At 56.6% G+C, this 22,785-nt stretch overlaps 2 pseudogenes across 1 annotated transcript; both read left to right on the top strand.

Moving 5' to 3' along the window:
* Positions 1-228: 228 nt before the first annotated feature.
* LOC149128227 (cilia- and flagella-associated protein 90 pseudogene) lies at positions 229-1,836 on the top strand (annotated as a pseudogene).
* A 2,429-nt stretch (positions 1,837-4,265) lies between these two features.
* LOC149128226 (Y-box-binding protein 1 pseudogene) lies at positions 4,266-5,311 on the top strand (annotated as a pseudogene). Its single transcript, XR_016230682.1, has one exon. The product of XR_016230682.1 is annotated as a Y-box-binding protein 1 pseudogene (transcript).
* Positions 5,312-22,785: the final 17,474 nt, after the last annotated feature.

Here is a 22,785-nt window from a genome sequence, read left to right as displayed (position 1 = left end):
TAAACAACTAAGCAATTATTAGATGTCCTTGCCTCCTCAGGAGCAAAGGGTAGGCGGGACCCCGGGCGTGGCTGGAGGTGCCTGGGGAGTCAGCCCAGCCTTGGCCGCCTGGCCCAGCCATGCGTCGCCAGGCCACGGTGTCCAGGCAAAAGCCGAACGCAGGCCCAGTGCTGAACTGGCGCCAGGCAGGGAGCGGACGCGGCCTGGGTCCTTGGGTGGGCGAGGGCGATGGACCGCGACGGCCTGGAGGAAGAAGTGGCAATCACGGCCACCACGCTGCGGGCCAGGCTGTGGCCGCTGCCCATCTCGGCGCTGTGGCCTTCAGCTACGTCCTGCCATGGCGCCTGGACCCCAAGGAGTACAGCTGCTACTCCGCCAGGGCCAGACGGGGCTGTTTCCCTCTACGACCGCGTTCTTTTGTAAGCACAGAGATGGCAGGCCTTCACATTAACAAGGAGGAACCAGAGAGGCCGTGGGGGCGCCGGCGTCTCCGTCTCCGGGAGGCACATTCACCAGCCAGTGGAGCCGCAGAACCGGGACTTCCCTGCGCCAACCGTGCGCAAGCTGACTTCTACCGGAAGAACAACATCCCCAGGATAAAGGCACCTGGCCTTGGGCCATCGCTCCAGCCGGAGCCACCCCTGCAGCCCATGGGGCAGTCAGGCACCTGCCAGCCAGGAGGCTACGAGAGAAGGATGGCGCCCGAGGCCCTGTTAGCACTTCCAAGGATGCTGGGAGCAGCAGGGATGCCTCTGCCTCATTGCCACACCTCCCCCAGGGGGCCTGGCTTAGGAACCTGGCCCCACACTTCACACATACTCAGAATCTCATCTAATGTGACTGTCACCTGCCCTTACTTCGGATTAAATGACAGTGGAGGCTGGTCCACTGTGAGCACCTGAATAAAATGAAAACTCTGTTCCACTTGAAAAAAATAAGCAATTACTTATGAATCTGAATTCATACCCACGCCTTTTTTTAAAGATTTATTTATTTATTTGAAAGGCAGAGTTACAGAGAGAGAGAGAGAAATCTTCCACCTGCTGGTTCACTCCCCAAACAGCCATGACAGCTGGACCTTCTTCTGGGTCTCCCACACGGGTGCAGGGGCCCAAGCACCTGGGTCATCTTCCACTGCTTTCCCAAGCCACAGCAGAGTAGGATCAGAAGTGGAGCAACCAGGACTCGAACTGGTGCCCATATGGGATGCCAGCATTGCAGGCTGTGGTTTAACCTGCTGCGCCACAGCACATCTTATAACTTACTAAAACTAATTTGTTGAACTACCAATTAATTGTTCAAGGTATAGCTATCTATCTTGTGATCGATGTATATTTTCATGTTCTTATTTATTAATTGCCTTTTCTATCTGGATTTTGGGGGATTGTAAAAAATGTTCATGGAAAATGTGTATTATGAAAAACTGTGGATGTCAAAATATTTCTGCACCAAAAGAAGCTCGTCTTTTAATTCCATTTCCATGAACTTTTGAAGCCCCTGTACAAATTCCCTCCTGAGTTGAGTTTAAGAATTAATAAACTCATCGTGTGGGAAGCAAGTCCCTGGGCCCCTCAAGAAGCCACTTGGCAGACGTGGCTCCCGGCCAGGTGTGCATGGAAATCTGTCCCCGCAGCCAGGCTGGAACTGCAAAACCAGTTTCCTTCCAAATGGCTCCAGGCGTTCTCTTTAATGTTTAGTGGAATGTGCTCTCTTATTGTTCTTGTTTAATTTTATGGGGGAATGCTACATTTAAATGAATGATCACTTTAAAAAAAATAAGGCGCTCTGGGACCAGGCTCTTCCCCTGAAATGTGCTCAGATCCGTTCCTGGTGTGAAAGCAACAATGAGGAACCCTGTCGTTTATGGTCGCAAGCAAAGGGCCACGGCAGCTTGTTTACAAACGGCCCAATTAGAAGGAGACGGCTGCGTGGAGCGACTTCCTCATGCAAGTTGCATGGAACCCAGCTGCACGGCTGCCCCGGGAGGGGAGTGGGACTGGTGCTCCGCAGCGTCTCCCGCCACCTGCTCCTGCACAGCCTCCTGCTGGCCTCGGGGGCAAGGCCGGGAGGACGTGGGCAGAGCGGCCTTCACTCACCTGCTGCTCTGAAGGTGCGACAAGAGGGTTTTCTTTCTTCCCTGCTTACCCCAAATAAAATCACAGAATATTGCTCCACAGGATATGGATTCTTTTTCTTAGGCTGGGAAAATGGCTTGTGCATCATCAAGTGAATTACTGGGAATTCGTGGCTTTCCACAAACAAAACCGGGGTGAGTTTCAAGGCCAGGGCGGAAAGTTTGAGAAACAGAGCAGGACAGAGGGGCTGCAGGGGGCCAGCGCTGTGGCATAGCAGTAAAGCCACCGCCTGCAGTGCCAGCATCCCAGATGGGTGCCAGTTTGAGTCCCGGCTGCTTCACTTCCTATCCAGCTCCCTGCTATGGCCTGGGAAGGCAGTAGAAGATGGCCCAAGTGTTTGGGCCCCTGCACCCTCATGGGAGACCCTGAAAAAGCTCCAGGCTCCTGGCTTCCGATGTGAGAGTGAACCAGCAGATGGAAAATGGAGCACTCTCTCTCTCGCTCTCTGTCTCCCCCCACCCCCTTCTCTGTGACTCTGCATTTCAAATACGGCAGAAGCCATTTCTCTTCCTGACGGAAGTGTCCCTGAGAATCATATAACTTGCATCGGGCACAGTCCTTGTCAGCACAACCTGGAAATTTGCTGTGCTCTCTCCAAATGCTAGTTCAAGACTCCCTGATTATCAGCTAATGGGAGCATGAAGCCAGTGGCGTGTCTGTTTTAGCTTGGAAACCTAACTTGGCGCAGAGAAGCCTCTGTGATGGACCCACCGTGTGTGGTGGGATGTGCCTGTCCTTGCATCTGGCCTGAACCCTGGCCCAGGTCCGTCTCGGCCATGCAGTGGCCTCCTGTGCCCCCACCCCTGCTGTCCTGAGCATGCCAGGATGCACTAGCAGAGTGTGGGGTGCAGCTGGGTCTTGTGGCGGGCATTTGGGGTGAGTCCAAAACCCTTGGAGGCTGGAGGAGCGGGCTCTAGGCTGGGTTCCCAGAGGGTCCACTGGGAGCTGCTCTGCCTGGGTCAGGAGACTGCGTAACCTGGGAGCGAGGGGGAGGTGCCACCCCCGCTCAGGGCCCCAGGGAGCTGTGGCATTGCAGGGCATCCCCTGCAGACAGGCAGCTGCTCTGGGCGGACTGGCACGGTTGTCCTTAGATCTGGAGGCAAATTCATAGAAGGGTTAAAAAAATACTGCCCTGCTTGCTCAGGTCTTGTACAGCTGGGCCAGAAACTCAGGGTTGTGTGGCTGTTCTGCGCATGGACAGGGGTTTGGTGCCCGGCTCTGCCTCGTGGGCTCTGCCAGGCCTCACCGCAGCTGCCGGATGTGTGGAGTGGGGTCAGCAGAATTTGCTGCTGGACTGGTTTTGGGTTCAAGGGAGGCACTGTGTGGGCGGAACCTGCTTTGCTGCACTTGGCACACTCTTAGTGAAATTTGGTTGTAAATCTGTCACTCTCACAGCCACCTCTCCAATGTCGGAATCACTGCCGGCCTCCATCGGCACTGATTTGTGCGTAAACCGAGTTTAGTTTCTGTTTCCGTGAAAGCATCCGAGGTGCAGGGAGAGCTCCACTGTGTTCTCAGGACCCGGAGGGAGACGGGAAGACGGCGGTGCAGGTTGCAATCCTACTGCAAAATCCGGACTAAGCTCATTTTCTTAGTCCTCTGTGTGTCACTGAAGACCTCAAGCCCTCCCACAACAATTTTAACGCTCAGGGCAGGGGAAGCAGAATTAGAAAATCCATTCTGGGCTCACGTTGTGGTGCAGGGGGTTAAGCCACTGCCTGTGATGTCAGCATCCCATATGGGTGCAGCTTTGAGCCTCAGCTGCTCAATTCCTTGCTAAGGTACCTACAAAAGCAGTGGGAGACAGGCTGAGTATCTGGGTCCCCGTCACCCACATGGGAGACCCGGATGGAGTTCCAGGCTCCTGCCTTTGGCCTGGCCCATCTCTGGCTATCGTGGCCAGTGGGGGAGTGAATCAGCAGATGGAAGCTCTCTCTGTCTCTCTCTCTCTCCCTCTGTGCCTCTGCCTTTCAGATAAATAAATATATCTTAAAAACAAAAAGAAGAGTTCGATCGGTAGCGGGAGCGGAGAGCGGACCCCAGAGAGCCCTGAGCAGCCCCACCGCCGCCGCCGGCCTAGTTACCATCACACCCCGGGAGGAGCCGCAACTGCCGCAGCCGGCCCCAGTCACCATCACCGCAACTATGAGCAGCGAGGCCGAGACCCAGCAGCCGCCCGCCGCCCCCCCCCCGCCGCCCCCGCCCTCAGCGCCTCCGAAACCAAGCCCGGCACCACGGGCAGCGGCGCAGGGAGCGGTGGCCCAGGCGGCCTCACATCGGCGGCGCCCGCCGGCGGGGACAAGAAGGTCATCACAAGGAAGGTTTTGGGAACAGTAAAATGGTTCAATGTAAGGAACGGATATGGTTTCATCAACAGGAATGACACCAAGGAAGATGTATTTGTACACCAGACTGCCATAAAGAAGAATAACCCCAGGAAGTACCTTCGCAGTGTAGGAGATGGAGAGACTGTGGAGTTTGATGTTGTTGAAGGAGAAAAGGGTGCGGAGGCAGCAAATGTTACAGGTCCTGGTGGAGTTCCAGTGCAAGGCAGTAAATATGCAGCAGACCGTAGCCATTACAGACGCTACCCACGTCGTAGGGGTCCTCCACGCAATTATCAGCAGAATTACCAGAATAGTGAGAGTGGGGAAAAGAATGAGGGATCGGAGAGCGCTCCCGAAGGCCAGGCCCAACAACGCCGGCCCTACCGCAGGCGAAGGTTCCCACCTTACTACATGCGGAGACCCTATGGGCGTCGACCACAGTATTCCAACCCTCCTGTGCAGGGAGAAGTGATGGAAGGTGCTGACAACCAGGGTGCAGGAGAACAAGGTAGACCAGTGAGACAGAATATGTATCGGGGTTATAGACCACGATTCCGCAGAGGTCCTCCTCGCCAAAGACAGCCTAGAGAGGACGGCAATGAAGAAGACAAGGAAAACCAAGGAGATGAGACCCAGGGTCAGCAGCCACCTCAGCGTCGGTACCGCCGCAACTTCAACTACCGACGCAGACGCCCAGATAACCCTAAACCACAAGATGGCAAAGAGACAAAAGCAGCCGATCCACCAGCTGAGAATTCGTCTGCTCCCGAGGCTGAGCAGGGCGGGGCTGAGTAAATGCTGGCTTAACATCTCTACCATCATCCGGTTTAGTCATCCAACAAGAAGAAATGAATATGAAATTCCAGCAATAAGAAATGAACAGGAGTCACTGTGCACTTACTCCTCATGTAGGATCTCTGTCCTTAATGTGCTGTACACTGAGGCTTAATGCTATAACGAGTACTCAAACAGTATATTTCACTTTGTGTTTCTATGGGGGTGCAAACGATTGAAATCTTTACTTAATGTACACTAAACTGATCTTCTGTAAAAAAAAAAAAAAAAAGAAAAGAAATTATCAATTCCCAACTTGACTCTCACTGGGATTAAACATGACAATAGGTCTGATCTGATTTCATCATCATTTAAAAAAAATCATCTATTATTTTTCACTTTATGTTTCTGTGTGGGAACAAACTGTTGAAATCCTTACTTAAGGTATACTAAGCTGATCTTCTGTATATTAAGATAATCGAAAATGAATCTTGATGTGAATGGAAGGGGAGAGGGAGTGGGAAAGGGGAGGGTTGTGGGTGGGAGGGACGGTATGGGGGGGAAAGCCATTGTAATCCATGAGTCGTACTTTGGAAATTTATATTCATTAAATAAAAGATAAAAAAAAAAGAAATGAACAAAAGATTGGAGCTGAAGACCTTAAGTGCTTGCTTTTTGCCCGTTGACCAGATTACTAGAACTATCTGCATTATCTATGCAGCATGGGGTTTTTATTATTTTTACCTAAAGATGTCTCTTTTTGGTAACGACAAACGTGTTTTTTAAAAAAGCCTGGTTTTTCTCAATACACCTTTAAAGGTTTTTAAATTGTTTCATATCTGGTCAAGTTGAGATTTTTAAGAACTTCATTTTTAATTTGTAATAAAAGTTTACAACTTGATTTTTTCAAAAAAGTCAACAAACTGCAAGCACCTGCTAATAAAGGTCTTAAATAATAAAAAAAAAAAGAAAAGAAAAAAAAAAGAAAAAGAAAAGCCATGCCTCAGGCGTGAGGCTCTCCGCTGGTCGGGGTCATTCCCTCCCGTGTGTCGTCACAGGTGTGACTCCGGCACGCGTGTGAGGCAGCTCTGAAGTTTGTCGGGAGTAAAGCAGACGGCATTGTGCGGCCGACAATGAAGACCACAGCACTGGGAGGCCCTTCGGGGAAGTCGTGCTGGTCTTAGTCCTCTTCAGGAACTGAAGCTCTGGTTCTCAGCCAGGCCCGGCACATGTGCACACTCGTGCCCCTCCCTGTGTGCACCGCACATGTGCCCCTCCTGGGGCTGCGAGAAGCACCCGACAAGCCCTGCATCTTCCGTGTTTGAAGCGATGGCTGTCGTTCCCTTGGTGGGTGACAGGCAGGACACCTGTTTTCTCCTCCAGATTTAGAAGCGGCGTCTGCAGTGGGCTTCGCAGATGTCTCACGTGAGGGGTTCCAGTCGGGAACGCCGTCCCTGAGGACCAGGCTGGTAGGCTGGGGGTCGGGTGGAGTCCACTGCCTACTCCCGTGCGGGGCCTCTGGCCAACCCCCTGCCCCTGGGCCTCACGTTCCCCACGGGGGCCATGGTAGACTTCCAAGATGACCTTCACCTCCACTGTAGCTGCACCTGAGGACGCGTTCCCGTCACCCCCTGCTGTGCTGTGACATGACTCGTCTTCCTCGCAAGGTGATTTAACTCCTGCCACAGGTCACTGCATCCCTGACTCTCTCTGACCATCCAACGTTTGGATCACGAATGCACAGGTATTTTAGTATCTGGAAGAGAATGCAGTGACCCCTTGAGGGTCACTGATGGTAAAATCCCTGACCCAGAGTCCCGGACCCCTGTAGGACTTCCCCAACCCTCACTGCGGTCCGACAGAGGGGCCCTGGCGCCGTCCCCTTTGCTGATCATGAAGCGAGAGCAGACAGGAGGCTGCCTGTCCAAGTCCACTCTGCACAAACGGGCACAGTTAGGCCTATGTCATCTGTCCACTCAACCAGGCGGCGAGGCCCCACGCCCTCCCTGTCACAGCGAGGAGTTGGCCACGTGACGGAGATGGGGGTGATGACAAGGGCAGGCCTGACCTGGTGTGGCCCGCAGTGCTGGGGGAGGTGACTCAGCACACCCTCAAGGGACTGGCCTGGAGCGAGGCCCCGTGTTCCCGGGGTCCCTGTAGGCCTCTGCTGGGCACGCCGCCCCTCCATCCACCAGGGCGGCCACTTCTCTGCTCTGAGGGCTTTAATTGGGGAAACGAAAGGGCCACCTCCCGGATCCCCACTGCCGGCCTCACTTACTGTACGTGCGAAGTCATTGTTCACGGCCGATTCAGCGGGAAGCACACTGGCCTGGAAATGTACAGTAATAGGGCATTTATACAACCAACAAAAATCCCCACTAATGCCAGGAATAACCGAGGGCTCTCAGAAAGAAAAACGGGACTATTTCCCTGTGTGAATAATAGATAAAGAATAAAAAAGAGCAAATGAGCATAATCCAGCAGTAACCCCCCGGGGGCAATGAAACCCGGAAAGTCCGAACCGTGTAGCAAGATCCATTAGGCAGGAAGCCCGCGGCCGCGGCCTCAAGGCGCTGGCAGGCAGGCGGGAAGGCACGGCACGATTCGTTATCCACAGTCACTCATTTTGAACGGGCCCCGTCTTAGATAATGTCCTTGAACCTGGAGCAGCACACAGAGGCACGCCTGTGACCAGACGCTGACAGTGGGTGCCCTGGGGGGCCCTGGGCACCTCCCCATCCACCCCTGGGTGGGGCTGGGAGCCCGTTTGCCTTGTGAGCGCTGAAATTCCGAGGCCTCGCACACCTGCTCATTCCCAGGCTCCAGGTAATAGTTTCCATAAAGGCATTGTATTAAGAGAAGCTTTTCTCTAATTTTTAAGAGAAAGATTTTGAAAATGATGCACATTTCAATCGCAATGGTGTTATAAACTCACAGCTCCATTTTCTTCAAGAAAACCCCCAAGCACTTAAACACGCAGAGCCACTGTAACAGCAATGGCTGCGGTCAGCAGGTGCTGTGATGTGGGCTCTGCGTGCACACGAGGGCGCCCTCTGTGATGACCACAGAGCTTCATGGATGTCTGTGGGGAGGGTCCCCTGGGCAGCGGGGCAGTATGAGCACAGACCCTCTCACGGGGTGTCTGCACCAGGCCGGCCCCGCCCCACCTGCATCTGCACCAGGCCAGCCCCGCCCTGCCCCGCCTGTGCCACCCGCAGCTGTGTGTATGTGTGTGTGTGTGTGTGTGAGAGGCAGACGCTTTGCTCTCACAGTGCCACCCGGTGAGCAGTGTTTGAGGCCAGCCACACAGAATGGACAGATGGACAGGGCAGACGGCTGGGGTGGGCAGTGCAGGGCATTCAGCAGTAAGGGACCTCGGGAGCCACCTCCACCGTCACGAGGGGCGGGCCCTGAGCTCCGAACCCGCATCCACAAGAAGTGGTCCGAGAACCACGAACACAGAGCGGCTGAGCAGAGCAGCAGTTGCAGACACACCATGGCGGCATGGCACGCGTCCCACGTCAGACTCCGCTCCTTCTCATCCAGACCCTGGGAGGCAGCGGGTTGGCTCAGCTGCGTGGGAGACCGGATCGAGTCCTGGTCCCCTGGCTTCAATCTGGCCCAGCCCTGGCAGCTCGCAGGCATTTGGCAAGTGAACCAGTGGATGGATGATCTCTCTCTCTCTCTCTCTCTCTCTCTGCCTTTTAATCAAACAAAAATAAATACATAATTTTTTAAAAAGAGATGTGCCAGGGTTTCCATTTCCTACAAGAAAGAGCAGACTCACTGTCCCAGTCGCCTCTTGCGACTAATATACCTCAGAGACCAAGAACACCACAAAAGGACCCCTGAATCTGAGGCCCGGTGCGAAAGGACTCCCCGTTCCCTTGGAGCACCCTGCAGAGATGTCGGCAGTGCCTAAGTGTTGGCGGGGGGTGGGAGGGGGCGGTCGCGTGTAGACAGAAACAACAAATTTATCAGGAATCAGCGCTCCCCCCCACTCAGAGGAGTCCTCATGGGGAGCTGAGCAGCTGCCCGCTGGGCATCGGTGAGGCCGTGTGAAGGGCTCCCGGGCGCTGTGCCTCCTCCCCCAGCTTGGCCACTGGTCCCCGGGTGCCCTGGCAGCCAGCGACTTTCCACCCATGCAGGTACAGCCTGGGCTGGCCGCAGCTCTCGGGAGTCTGAACACAGTGTGAGGAGTGTGCAGGGCGCAGAGCTGTGAGGGTGCGGCGTTAGCCAGATCCCACAGGCCACGCCGCTGGGTCTGCAGGTGGGGACGAGGGTTTTAAGGGCTCACAAATGTGCTTCCGCAAATGCCTGCAGTCTCTTGAAGCAACAGCAGTCCCAGAACGCATCAGCCAGAACCTGAGCCATCACTGAGGGTCCCGTGCGCCAGCGTGGCTTTCTCTGCAGCCGTCAGGCGCGACTGAAAACCCTGCATAAGCGGAGTCAGCCACATTAACCAGCCCCCCCCCCCCCGCCCAGCTTCACTGACACAGGGCTCCGAGGAGACAGCTTTCAGTGCTGAACGTGGCGAAACCCCCAAATTCTGTAGCCAGCAAATGACCTTCTTGCCCCTCAAGAGTTCCTGAAATGCTACATGCCCAGCCGGAAACTGTGGGAGAAACATTCAGCACAGATCCATCTTAAAACGTGCGGGTGGGGAGGGGGGGTCTCAGGTGCAAATAGTCTCTGCCCTCAGTTGGCTGACCCGTAGCTGGTGCTGCTGAGTTACACGTCCGGAGTCCACGCCCAGAGCAGAAACTAAGGAAATCACAGAGCCGTGAACCTGGAGCAAGTTATTCAATTATAATAAATAATTAAAAGTACCCAGTTTCATTATTAAATAATTATGACTAGAATTCCATAAAAAATTTCAAATACCGCACAGACAGGAAACACAAGGGAAACACAACACTGAGGACCCAGGCGCAGGTCGGGTAATGGGGGCAGAGGACACGGATCTGGGGCCCGGGGTGGAGGGGGCGGAGGGCATGAGGGGGGCCCCGGGCAGTGTAGGGGCACCGGTCTAGCGCCAGGGGCGGAGGGCACAGGTCCGGTCCTGGCATCAGAGGGGCGCCGGTCTGGCCCTGACGGCTGAGTGCCTACGTCCAGCAGCGGAGCCACGCATGCTGACCGGCAGCGCCAGGCCAGAGTATCCACAGCGCCTCCCATGAAAGGTCTCGATGTACTGAGCAACTGGACAGATGGACAGATGGACAGGGCAGACGGCCCCTGCCCCTGTGACACAGCAGTTCCCCAGGGCTGGGGTGGGCAGTGCAGGGCGTTCAGCAGCAAGGGCCCTCGGGAGCCCTGTTGATCCCCGCGGATCAATGCCAACCAAGCATTACAGAGCACTGATGGGCGTCCCTTGGAACAGAGGGCGCCTCGATCAAACCTCGCGGGGCGCCGCTCCAGTGCGCACGGCCCGTCTCCGTACAGGCTCAGCGCCGCGGCCTGGTGTTGCGCCATCACCAAGAACAGGGTGCGGCGGCGCCGTCAGCAGTCCCATGGCGGCCGCACAGGTGCGCGGCGCCCTCCCCAGCGGGCCCCGGGGCGCTCGGCTGCAGAGATGGAGCGGTTGTCTCAGGGTCTCGGGGAACACGGTGGACCACAGACTCTGCACACGACAAACCCAACACACGCAACGCAACTTCCGTCACACGGAATACATTCTTGGACCGATGTGGAGCAAAACCTTAAGTTAACCAGAGAAGCACGACAGGAAACTGTCCGACCGACTGGATGTTAAACAGCGCACGCGCACGTGGCCCACGGGTCAGAGAGGAAACCCCAAAGGGGACAAAATGAGGCGCAGGGGAAGACGCTACCCGAGAGGAAAAGCTTCACCCTGGTCCTCTCAGTGCTTCCCGGAAGAGCAGAGTGAACCCAGGCGCAGCTCCAGGGAGGGGTGAGATGCCAGGAACGAGGGCGGAGGCGGGGCTCCCCGCGAGCTCCAGGGGCAAAGCAGCTCCTCGCAGCCTCACACCACATCCAGAAAGCCTGCGGGAGGGACCCGGCTGCAGGAGCGTCCTTGTGGTCTGCACACGGGGCCTCTCCGAGTGCATTCCCCAGGCAGCTTTGCTGGGCCACGTGGTAGAGGTCCCGGCCGAGCCACCTTCTGCATCAGGAGCCCCCCGGGCAGAGCCTGCGGCCTTGCAGCTGCTGCTGCCGCCGGCAGCCTGAGCGCCGACTCCCACCAGCCCTCCCGGCAGGCCGGAGCTGCAGACACAGTGCTTGGGAGGTTTGGTTTCTGGATAATTGCTCCTCGGGCTTCACTGTGCGCGCTGACGCTTGATAAAAATGCAGACCTGATCTCAGTGGTCTGGGCCGGGGCTGGAGATAAGCGGTGCTTAATACGCCCCTGGACGTGGCTGCTGCCGCTCTGTGTTGAGGGTTGGAACGAGCGCCTACCAGCTGTGGGGCCCGCGGCAAAATCCTGCCCTGGAGAGTCCAGCTTAATTGGTGCGGTGTGTGGCCCGAGTGCTGAGATTTTTAAAACTCCCTGGTGAGTCTGGTGTGTGGCCGAGGCTGCGACCCCGGACGGAGCCGGACCCTGAAGCGAGCATCCCACGCTGAGGCTGGAGATGATGCTGAGAGCTGCGTCGGCCCAGCCTCGCTCGGGGCAGAAGCGATTCCTCTGTGGGGAAGCCGTGCCCGGGTGCAGAGAGACACAAGTGAGTGCTGTGCCCAGCCTGCACGGGCATTACCCTCCGTCCGTGCGCTTACCTGAACTGGACACAGGAGTGACTAACCCGGGATTTAGTGGTTCTGTCATGTGAAAGCTTAGCCAGCGACTCAGCGGCGAATCGTGCCAGGCCTACACGCGTGTGAAACACACAAGCCAAACCAGCCGCAGGGACCCCCCCCCCCCAAGTAGCAGTGTGTACCGCTGCAAGGATGTCAGTTCTCCCCTCATCAGGTGTGAAACCAAGTGACTAAAGTACCGAATGAGTGCAATTAAAATACCAAATATCCAGTGGGATTTTTGGTAGAACTTGAAGTCCTTACCCTAAAAGCCATTGAACCTATATGCAAGAGTAGACAATGATATTTACTTTTAAAAACACTTATTTATTTGAGAGGTAGAGAGAGAGCGAGTTGTCTATCCACTGGCTCACTCTCAACTGGCCACACTAGCCAGGGCTAGGGCAGGCTGACGCAGGAGCCAAGAGTTAGTCCACCCTGTGGGCAGCAAGGGTCCAAGTACCTGGGCGGTCATCCACTGCTTCCCAGACACACTGGCTGGGAGCTGGTTGGAACAGACTGTTCTACTTCCAGGACTCGGAATGGCACTCTGATCCGGGATGTAGGCACCCGAGCGGCAGCTTAACTGACTGCGGGCCCCAGCGCCCACCCTCACATTAAGATTTGCAAGTGAAGGGGAGCCACTCATTGTGGGGTTGGAGGCAGCTGCTCACGGCAACAAGACCGTGCTGGCAGAGCCGGGCTGCAGCTGCCCCGGCGGCCCCAGAGTCCGCTGCCCGCGTGCTGACCCCTCCCACTGCTGCTTTAGAGTAAGAGCAAAGGCAGCACCGCAAGCGGCACCCCGAGCACTCGGGCTCTGCCCCATCAGAACAGGTGTCACTGTGAGAGCACCGGGGAGGAAGCCTGAGTCCAGCAGCACAGGGACGCTGCTGTCACTGTCAGAGCACCGGGGGAGGAAGCCTGAGTCCAGCAGCACAGGGACGCTGCTCTCACTGTCACAGCACCAGGGGAGGAAGCCTGAGTCCAGCGGCACAGGGACGCTGCTGTCACTGTGAGAGCACCGGGGAGGAAGCCTGAGTCCAGCAGCACAGGGACGCTGCTGTCACTATGAGAGCACCAGGGAGGAAGCCTGAGTCCAGCGGCACAGGGACGCTGCTGTCACTGTGAGAGCACTGGGGAGGAAGCCTGAGTCCAGCGGCACAGGGACGCTGCTGTCACTGTGAGAGCACCGGGGAGGAAGCCTGAGTCCAGCGGCACAGGGACGCTGCTGTCACTGTGAGAGCACCGGGGAGGAAGCCTGAGTCCAGCGGCACAGGGACGCTGCTGTCACTGTGAGAGCACCGGGGAGGAAGCCTGAGTCCAGCGGCACAGGGACGCTGCTGTCACTGTGAGAGCACCGGGGAGGAAGCCTGAGTCCAGCGGCACAGGGACGCTGCTGTCACTGTGAGAGCACCGGGGAGGAAGCCTGAGTCCAGCAGCACAGGGACGCTGCTCTCACTGTGAGAGCACCGGGGAGGAAGCCTGAGTCCAGCGGCACAGGGACGCTGCTGTCACTGTCACAGCACCGGGGGAGGAAGCCTGAGTCCAGCAGCACAGGGACGCTGCTCTCACTGTGAGAGCACCGGGGAGGAAGCCTGAGTCCAGCGGCACAGGGACGCTGCTCTCACTGTGAGAGCACCGGGGAGGAAGCCTGAGTCCAGCGGCACAGGGACGCTGCTGTCACTGTGAGAGCACCGGGGAGGAAGCCTGAGTCCAGCGGCACAGGGACGCTGCTCTCACTGTGAGAGCACCGGGGAGGAAGCCTGAGTCCAGCGGCACAGGGACGCTGCTGTCACTGTCACAGCACCGGGGGAGGAAGCCTGAGTCCAGCAGCACAGGGACGCTGCTCTCACTGTGAGAGCACCGGGGAGGAAGCCTGAGCCCAGCGGCACAGGGACGCTGCTGTCACTGTGAGAGCACCGGGGAGGAAGCCTGAGTCCAGCAGCACAGGGACGCTGCTGTCACTGTCAGAGCACCGGGGGAGGAAGCCTGAGTCCAGCGGCACAGGGACGCTGCTGTCACTGTCACAGCACCGGGGGAGGAAGCCTGAGTCCAGCAGCACAGGGACGCTGCTCTCACTGTGAGAGCACCGGGGGAGGAAGCCTGAGTCCAGCGGCACAGGGACGCTGCTGTCACTGTCACAGCACCGGGGGAGGAAGCCTGAGTCCAGCAGCACAGGGACGCTGCTGTCACTGTGAGAGCACCGGGGAGGAAGCCTGAGTCCAGCGGCACAGGGACGCTGCTGTCACTGTGAGAGCACCGGGGAGGAAGCCTGAGTCCAGCGGCACAGGGACGCTGCTCTCACTGTGAGAGCACCGGGGAGGAAGCCTGAGTCCAGCGGCACAGGGACGCTGCTGTCACTGTGAGAGCACTGGGGAGGAAGCCTGAGTCCAGCGGCACAGGGACGCTGCTGTCACTGTCACAGCACCGGGGAGGAAGCCTGAGTCCAGCGGCACAGGGACGCTGCTGTCACTGTCACAGCACCGGGGGAGGAAGCCTGAGTCCAGCAGCACAGGGACGCTGCTCTCACTGTGAGAGCACCGGGGAGGAAGCCTGAGCCCAGCGGCACAGGGACGCTGCTGTCACTGTGAGAGCACCGGGGAGGAAGCCTGAGTCCAGCAGCACAGGGACGCTGCTGTCACTGTCAGAGCACCGGGGGAGGAAGCCTGAGTCCAGCAGCACAGGGACGCTGCTGTCACTGTCACAGCACCGGGGGAGGAAGCCTGAGTCCAGCAGCACAGGGACGCTGCTCTCACTGTGAGAGCACCGGGGGAGGAAGCCTGAGTCCAGCGGCACAGGGACGCTGCTGTCACTGTCACAGCACCGGGGGAGGAAGCCTGAGTCCAGCAGCACAGGGACGCTGCTGTCACTGTGAGAGCACCGGGGAGGAAGCCTGAGTCCAGCGGCACAGGGACGCTGCTGTCACTGTGAGAGCACCGGGGAGGAAGCCTGAGTCCAGCGGCACAGGGACGCTGCTCTCACTGTGAGAGCACCGGGGAGGAAGCCTGAGTCCAGCGGCACAGGGACGCTGCTGTCACTGTGAGAGCACTGGGGAGGAAGCCTGAGTCCAGCGGCACAGGGACGCTGCTCTCACTGTCACAGCACCGGGGGAGGAAGCCTGAGTCCAGCAGCACAGGGACGCTGCTCTCACTGTGAGAGCACCGGGGAGGAAGCCTGAGTCCAGCGGCACAGGGACGCTGCTGTCACTGTGAGAGCACCGGGGAGGAAGCCTGAGTCCAGCAGCACAGGGACGCTGCTCTCACTGTGAGAGCACCGGGGAGGAAGCCTGAGTCCAGCGGCACAGGGACGCTGCTGTCACTGTCACAGCACCGGGGGAGGAAGCCTGAGTCCAGCAGCACAGGGACGCTGCTGTCACTGTGAGAGCACCGGGGAGGAAGCCTGAGTCCAGCAGCACAGGGACGCTGCTGTCACTGTGAGAGCACCGGGGAGGAAGCCTGAGTCCAGCGGCACAGGGACGCTGCTGTCACTGTGAGAGCACCGGGGAGGAAGCCTGAGTCCACCAGCACAGGGACGCTGCTGTGGGGTCTCTGAGGGCGTAAGGCCGCCTCTGCCGGGGAGCCCCGGGCAGCCCTGCCGCGGCTGCTCCCCGTCTTTGGCTGTTCGACTTTGGATCTTTCTTTAAAATTTAAGTTACTGTGTCCTAGCTGGGCCTGCCCGTCTATACCTTTGTGATTGTTCTTGTTACATTTATATGATTATTTCTAAAGCTATAAGATAGCAACCTTGGTGCCTAAGATCAGCTGTAATAATCTATATTAATATTCCTCGCAATGAGTAATTTTTGCTGATTCTTAGTCTTATTCACCTATAAAAATTTAGTAGAAGAAAATTATCAGGGGGTGCACATCGGGCACAGTGATTAAGTCGCTGCTTGGGATGCCGGCATCTCGTACCGTAGAGCCTTGGTTCAAGCCCCAGCCCCTCCGCTTCCAATCCAGCTTCCCACGAATGCAGACCCTGGGATGCAGCAGCAATGGTCAAAGTAGTTGGGCCCCTGCCACCCACATGAAAGACTCGGATGAAGTTCCTCACGGCTTTGGCTATCTGACTTCTGATATCACATTTTTAGTTTTGAGTAGGGTTGCCAGATTTAGCAAAGAAGTATACAGAATGTTGCATTAGTTTGAATTTCAAATAGCCAAGAAATATTTTCAGAATTAGTGTCAGGAGGGTCAAAAATTCTATGGGGCATAGCTATACTAGAAAGTCCTTGTTGATCAGAAATTCAGATTTGGGGGTCGGCACTGTGATGTAGCAAGTAAAGCCACTGCCTGCAATGCTGGCATCTCAAATGGGTGCTGGTTTGAGTACTGGCTGCTCCTCTTCCCATCCAGGACACTGCTAATGGCCTGGGAAAGCACCAGAGGATGGTCCGAGTGCTTGGGCCCTGGTACCCATGTGGGAGACCCAGAGGAAGTTCTTCGTTGCTGGCCTCAGTCTGGCCCAGCCTGGCCATCACAGCCATTTGGGAAGTGACCCAGCAGATGGAAGACGTCCCTCGGTCTGTAACTCTGCATCTCAATGCATAATAAATAAATCTCAACAAGAAGCAATTCAGATTGACCTGAGGATCTGTGTTTGTGGGAAGCCCCGTGTTCAGATGGGCCGTGCTGTCTCGGCCTTCAGACTTCAATGCTCATGTCGATGTGAAGAGCTTACAGCTCCACTTTTGGATGCCTTTCTCCACCCTTCACTGTTGGCGGATTTTGTCTGCTTCTGAGGCATTTGTCACTGTCTGACGATCATTTCAGAGGAGGCCGCTCATTGTAGGGCTGTTGGACCCCTGCCAGACGCCCTGTGGGGCTGCCCCCACCCCAGACTCCTGGCTGGCAGTGTGTGGGGCAGGTTCCTCCCAGACACCCCGCATGCTGCTGCTGTGGGGTCTCCACAAAGGAGTGGCCTTCCCTGGTCTGGAAGTGGCCTTCCTAGAGCTGGGTGTGGCCTTCCTTGGTCTGGGAGTGGCCTTCCTACAGCTGGATGTGACCTTCCCTGGTCTGGGAGTGGCTCCCCAGGGCTGGGAGTGGCCTTCCTAGAGCTGGGTGTGGTCTTCCCTGGTCTGGGAGTGGCTCCCCAGGGCTGGGAGTGGCCTTCCTAGAGCTGGGAGTGGCCTTCCCTGGTCTGGAAGTGGCCTTCCTAGAGCTGGGTGTGGCCTTCCTTGGTCTGGGAGTGGCCTTCCTACAGCTGGATGTGACCTTCCCTGGTCTGGGAGTGGCTCCCCAGGGCTGGGAGTGGCCTTCCTAGAGCTGGGTGTGGTCTTCCCTGGTCTGGGAGTGGCTCCCCAGGGCTGGGAGTGGCCTTCCTAGAGCTGGGAGTGGCCTTCCCTGGTCTGGGAGTGGCCTTCCTAGAGCTGGGTGTGGTCTTCCCTGGTCTGGGAGTGGCCCCCCAGGGCTGGGAGTGGCCTTCCTAGAGCTGGGTGTGGCCTCCCTTGGTCTGGGAGTGGCCCCCCAGGGCTGGGAGTGGCCTTTCCAGGGCTGCGAGTGGCTCCTCACCCTGCCCCCATTGGGTGTCTGGACTCTGTTCCCTCTGGAGGGAACTTCTGACCCTCCCCCCAACAGAGAAGAGATGCAACTTACATTCTGTTTTTGAAGAATCCATCATTGTCCATTTCTATCCAGCTCTGCATTGGGATTCCAAGGGCACCTGGGGCTTCTAGTTTAAAATTTTGAGATTCTGTTCCTTGGACAGACAGAAGCTATCAAATGGAAGCTAACTGACTTAAAGCCATTATAAAACAAAGGGAACTACAAATACCACATAAAGAAATCATGAAGACCTAAAAAAGTAGTATAATCCACCAAACTACTACAAAATAGGAGAAAGGTAAAATTTGCTATTTTTGTTTTACCCTAACTTCCAATAAAAAGTGCAGCCTGTATTAAGTCCACTTCCATCAGCTACAAAGGTGCCTATGTGAGGCCGGGGGAGACGTGTCCTCCTGAACCCACAGCAGCACGGCTCACAGCGGGCGCGGGGCTGACGGCAGGGAGAGCAGTGTGCAGACGCAGCATCCCTAGCTCCTCTGCCTCACTGCACGCACAGGCAGGGCGCGTGGGTCATGAACAGCCACGCTTACACTCAAGAAAAACAGAGCGAGTGAGCAGTGCAGAACGGAATGCTCTGGAAGCTGGCTGTGACCACGGTGCTGCCAGCACCATCCTTGGAAACGCTTTGTGTCTGAATTGTGCAAGGTGGAATGCAGCACCGTTAGCTCCCAGGGTTTCCATGGTATTCCAGTGATAAAAATGAATGCTTTGTCAATATTAGAATGGTACATGGAATGAACAATCTGTAGTTATGAATAAATTATTACCATCTTTGGTTATTATGGAAGCTTGCATTAAACTCTCCCCAGATATCAAGTGAGCCGTGCAGTCAACAGCGACTACATCGGTCAGGACGTAGCACACGTGTGTCAGTTTTATGTCCATAAAGTTGTATGTGTCCTTTGCTTGTATTGAAAATGCAGAACGATTGTTAAAACCTTTGAAAGGGGGCTGTGGTTTCCCAGGTGGGGGTGTGGAGCTGGCACAGCATCTCACCGGTTCCCAGGTGCGTGGGGGCCGGGCCTCTGCGGCAGCATGAGCAATGCCTGGCAGCTGAGCCCCAGCGGCCTAGGGACGCGCTCCCGTGTAGGGTAGGGCAGGGGAGAGAGCCCGACTGGAGGTTTGCATAACTTGATTTTTCGTGGACATCTGGCCATCATGTACTTGTAATTGTGAAGGTGCGTGGACTCTTCCCATGCACAGACCCCAGCAGACAACACATTCCACCCTCCAAGGGGTGGGGGTCACAGCAGCCCTCCCCTGCTCGGCTCCTTCCCACAGGAAAGGTGGGGGCGGGAGGGGAGGGGGCTGGTGGGTTGCATCCTGCAGATTCCTAGTTGGAGCCCAGCAGGGAAATTTCCCTTTCAACTCAACCTCAGGCTTTTAAACATGGATTCTCTATGATGCACATGTAAGACATGGATCCCGGCTTAGACCTGGAGATGCAGAAGGCTGGTCTCCATTCCCAGGTAGTTATAGGCAAAGGGCTTGGCTTCGTATGGCAACAATAATAGCATAATAATAATTCCGTAAGGATGACATCCCTAAAAGGAGCCAATCAGAATTGCTCTCCCGTCTCTGGCAAGTGCAGTTTTTGACAGTAACTAATGCTAAATAACAACAGGAAATGTGAAACCACTAACTGAAAATTTCACATGACAACTTATTTCCCCATGAATATTTTATTTCTAATGAGGATCTCACAGAATTATGTGGATATAACTAGAATTATTGAATTAATAATAATAATAAAAAAAAAAAAACCTACCAGGTTCTCTCTCAAGGCTAGCAAGAGTAGAAGAGATTGAGTTTAAACAAAGTCTCCAAAATGCAAAAATGTGGGTAACAATCGCATCTTTTCATTTAGGAATTCGCTGATAAATTCTTTGCTTGATATGTTTTGAATAATCTCAGCCATTCTTGCTAAGAATTTCTTACTGGACCCACGTAGATGAAGCCAAACACCCTCCTGTCTTTCACAGAGAAGGCCTATTGTGCCACTGAGCCTGCACCGGTCCCGGTCGATATTGTCTGTAATGAAAAGGGGGGCAGAACATAGAGGAGACAGAATACGAACTCGCAGCCAGGCCGAATTTATTCAGAGAAAAACTCTCAGAGGTCAACCAGCTGCCAGCGCACTCACAGACCAAGCATGTGGCCAAGCCCTGACCTCTGACCCCTGACCCCAGCAGGCTGGGCCCTTTCCTAGCTCAGGTGGGCTGGGGCTGGGCCTGGGGGCAGTAGGAGGTGAGCTTCTCCACACTGGTTCTTGAGGTTTGGCCCACTGGCTTCCAGCCTGGGGAAGAGTCCAGGGGGTGGAGGGGGAACAATATAGGGTGTGTGCAGACTGAACTGGTCTCTCGGAAGCAGGCAGGGGGAACAAGAACCTAGCTCGGCTGAGCCTTATGTCCTTGTTCCGTTGTTGTCTCCCTGGATACCACACGGCCTGTGCAAGTCCTCTGAACGGAGCTGCTCTGGGACGGAGAACGCCACTGACACGGCCACCTCCTCCTCAGGACTCCGTGTTTCAGCCGATGGAGGCCAAGGGCCGCACAACCCCGCCCAAGCCCTGGGCTGCCCTGGGGTCAGGCTGTGTCTCCTCTGGGCTCCCAGGCGCGGTGGCCTTGTCTCACCAGGAGCCTCCGCTGACCCCTGTCCCGTGGCTCCTGGTCCTCTTCCTACCCTTCTGTAATCCTCACATGTGACTGACACCCCTTTTCAAGACTCTCACCAGCCACACACTCACACAGGATGAACAGTGTCAGGCATCCTCCAGGCTCGGTCCATCGGCCGGGAGAGGGGTGAGACTTCTCAGGGACTGGAGCTGGGCACGTGGTCGGAGCACGAAGGCTGTTGTGTTCTGCCTGAGGACTCTGATATCTGATTGGTCAGTGCATCTGAAGAGTGTCCTGGGCATGCCGGAGCCCAGTCGGTCCCAGGACCGCCCTGACGCACCGCACTGCGGTTCCCAGGGTGACTCGCAGGGACAGTGGCAGCGCTCATCTACCTGGAGCTGAGGCAGGGCCAGGGCGGGTCCTGTGAGGCGGCCGCGTGTCCCGGTCCCCGCTGCACGGGGGTGCAGGATGAGGGGCTTCGGAGGCTCAGCAACGCTGTGAGCTGAGGAATGGAGTGAGTTCATGCATTTCCACGGTGGGCGCCCGGACAGGAAGAAGTGACTTCCTCACAATCCTCCCGTCTCTCTGCTGTACACGCAGATGGTTTAGGAACACCCGGACTCCAGCTGGGAAAGCCGCAAGTCCTGAATCACCTCATCTGTCTGTGCATCTGCCTGCCTGCGCCACGTGTCCATCTGTCTGCCTGTGCCACGTGTGTCCGTCTGCCTGTGCCACGTGTGTCCGTCTGCCTGCCTGTGCCACATGTGCCTGTCTGCCTGTGCCACGTGTGTCCGTCTGCCTGCCTGTGCCACATGTGCCTGTCTGCCTGTGCCACGTTGTGTCCATCTGCCTGCCTGTGCCACATGTGTCCGTCTGCCTGTGCCACGTGTGTCCATCTGTCTACCTGTGCCACATGTGCCTGTCTGCCTGTGCCACGTGTGTCCGTCTGCCTGCCTGTGCCACGTGTGTCCATCTGTCTGCCTGTGCCACGTGTGTCCGTCTGCCTGTGCCACGTGTGTCTGCCTGCCTGTGCCACGTGTGTCCATCTGTCTGCTTGTGCCACGTGTGTCCGTCTGCCTGTGGCACGTGTGTCCGTCTGCCTGCCTGTGCCACGTGTGGCATCTGCCTGCCTGTGCCACGTGTGTCTATCTGCCTGCCTTGCCTCGTGTGACCGTCTGCCTGCCTGCACCACGTCTGTACCCTGCAAGTCCATCTAGATGGACAGATCAGCAACATATTGGTTCCGGTTCAGCTGTAAGTTGATGCTGACAGGGGACTTCACAAGGTTGGTTTACTTTGTTATTCAGAAACAGCCGGGGAGGCAGGGGCTTGTGTTAGCCGAGCACCCCGTCACCCGTCAGAAGACGCCGCCCGCCGGAGGTGATGAGAACCTGAGATTTATGGAGCGTGTTCTCCTGCTACATGGGACCCTGTGACCCCGCTGCTCCCAGTGGACGCATGCTGGGTCCTCCTGAGCTTACTCGGCACTTGCTAAATGCCTTCAGGAAGTCCTTCCAACGCTGCGTGCTGGGCCCAGGAGCTGCCTTGCAGAGACGCACAGTGGTGTTGCCTGTTTCCATCTCTTCCAAGGTCGCAGATCATGCCAGCAGTCAGCACACACATCCGTGAGTCCTACACATGCTCACTTCCCAGCCCCGGGAGGACTGAAGCCCTGGGATGTGCAGTTCCGGGCTGTGCTGCAGGCATAGAAGAGCAGCAGTCCCCAGGGTCTGCAGCAGCGGGTCGTCTCGGGCTCCGGCCTCTGCTTTGACCCCAATTCCTGCAGTTTGAAGTCCATTAGCTGCTGACTTCTGGAGCATCCACTAGACTCAGGCGTCATTCTCGGACAAGGCCAGCAGATGGCTGTGCCCGGGGGGCTGTTCCTGGTGTGGGAGACCAGGCAGCAAGGGAACCCGGCCGTGAGAGGAGGCAGGAGGCAGAGGCCGCATCTCGGGGACTCGCACGGGGGATGGGAAGCGTGGAAATGCTGGTCCTTCTGCCTTTCAGGACAGCTGCAGCTGCGGCCGACAGCGGTTTCACTGGGGCTCTAAGATGGCCCCCTCACTGGCCCCCGCCAGCGCACGCCCATGTTCTCAGCACCCTCTGCCCTGGCCCCTCAAACCCAGCTCACACAGCTGTGCTGAAAAGCTCTTCCTATTTCGAGGCGTCCGTAAGCTCAGATGTGGTTCTCTCATTCACATCGGACACTGATTTCAGACAAGGAACTCCCCAGGGTGGAAACCATGGAAACCATGGACACTGGAGAGCGGGTGACCTTGAGGTCCATGGCCTGCATCTGAATTCCAGCTCCACCACCTGCTGCCTGCAAATCAGCGTGCAAGAAGCAGGCTCCGCCCCATTGACCAGGGAAAGCACCGACCACCATGGGCTGCGTGGGAGGCTGGAACGACTTCAGGATGATGATCCATGAAGGAGCCCTCCAGGAGGGTCTGCCTGTGACACAGAGCAGACCTGGCACATCCAGTGTTCAGCATGTTCTCTGCTCCCCAGGAACAGAGCCTCCCGGATGGACACCTGGGCTAAATACTCAAGTTTGCCCTGACTCAGCTGCCCGGGGAGAGACAATGTGTGTGTGCTGGTGTGCAGGCCTGTGGTATGTGAA

The sequence above is a fragment of the Oryctolagus cuniculus genome, chromosome 2 (assembly GCF_051225735.1).
Source record: "Oryctolagus cuniculus isolate XC-2025 breed Fujian yellow rabbit chromosome 2, ASM5122573v1, whole genome shotgun sequence".
Taxonomy (NCBI): Eukaryota; Metazoa; Chordata; class Mammalia; order Lagomorpha; family Leporidae; genus Oryctolagus; species Oryctolagus cuniculus.
Note: the sequence above shows the minus strand (reverse complement) of the source record. Positions and strands in the feature narration are given on the sequence as shown.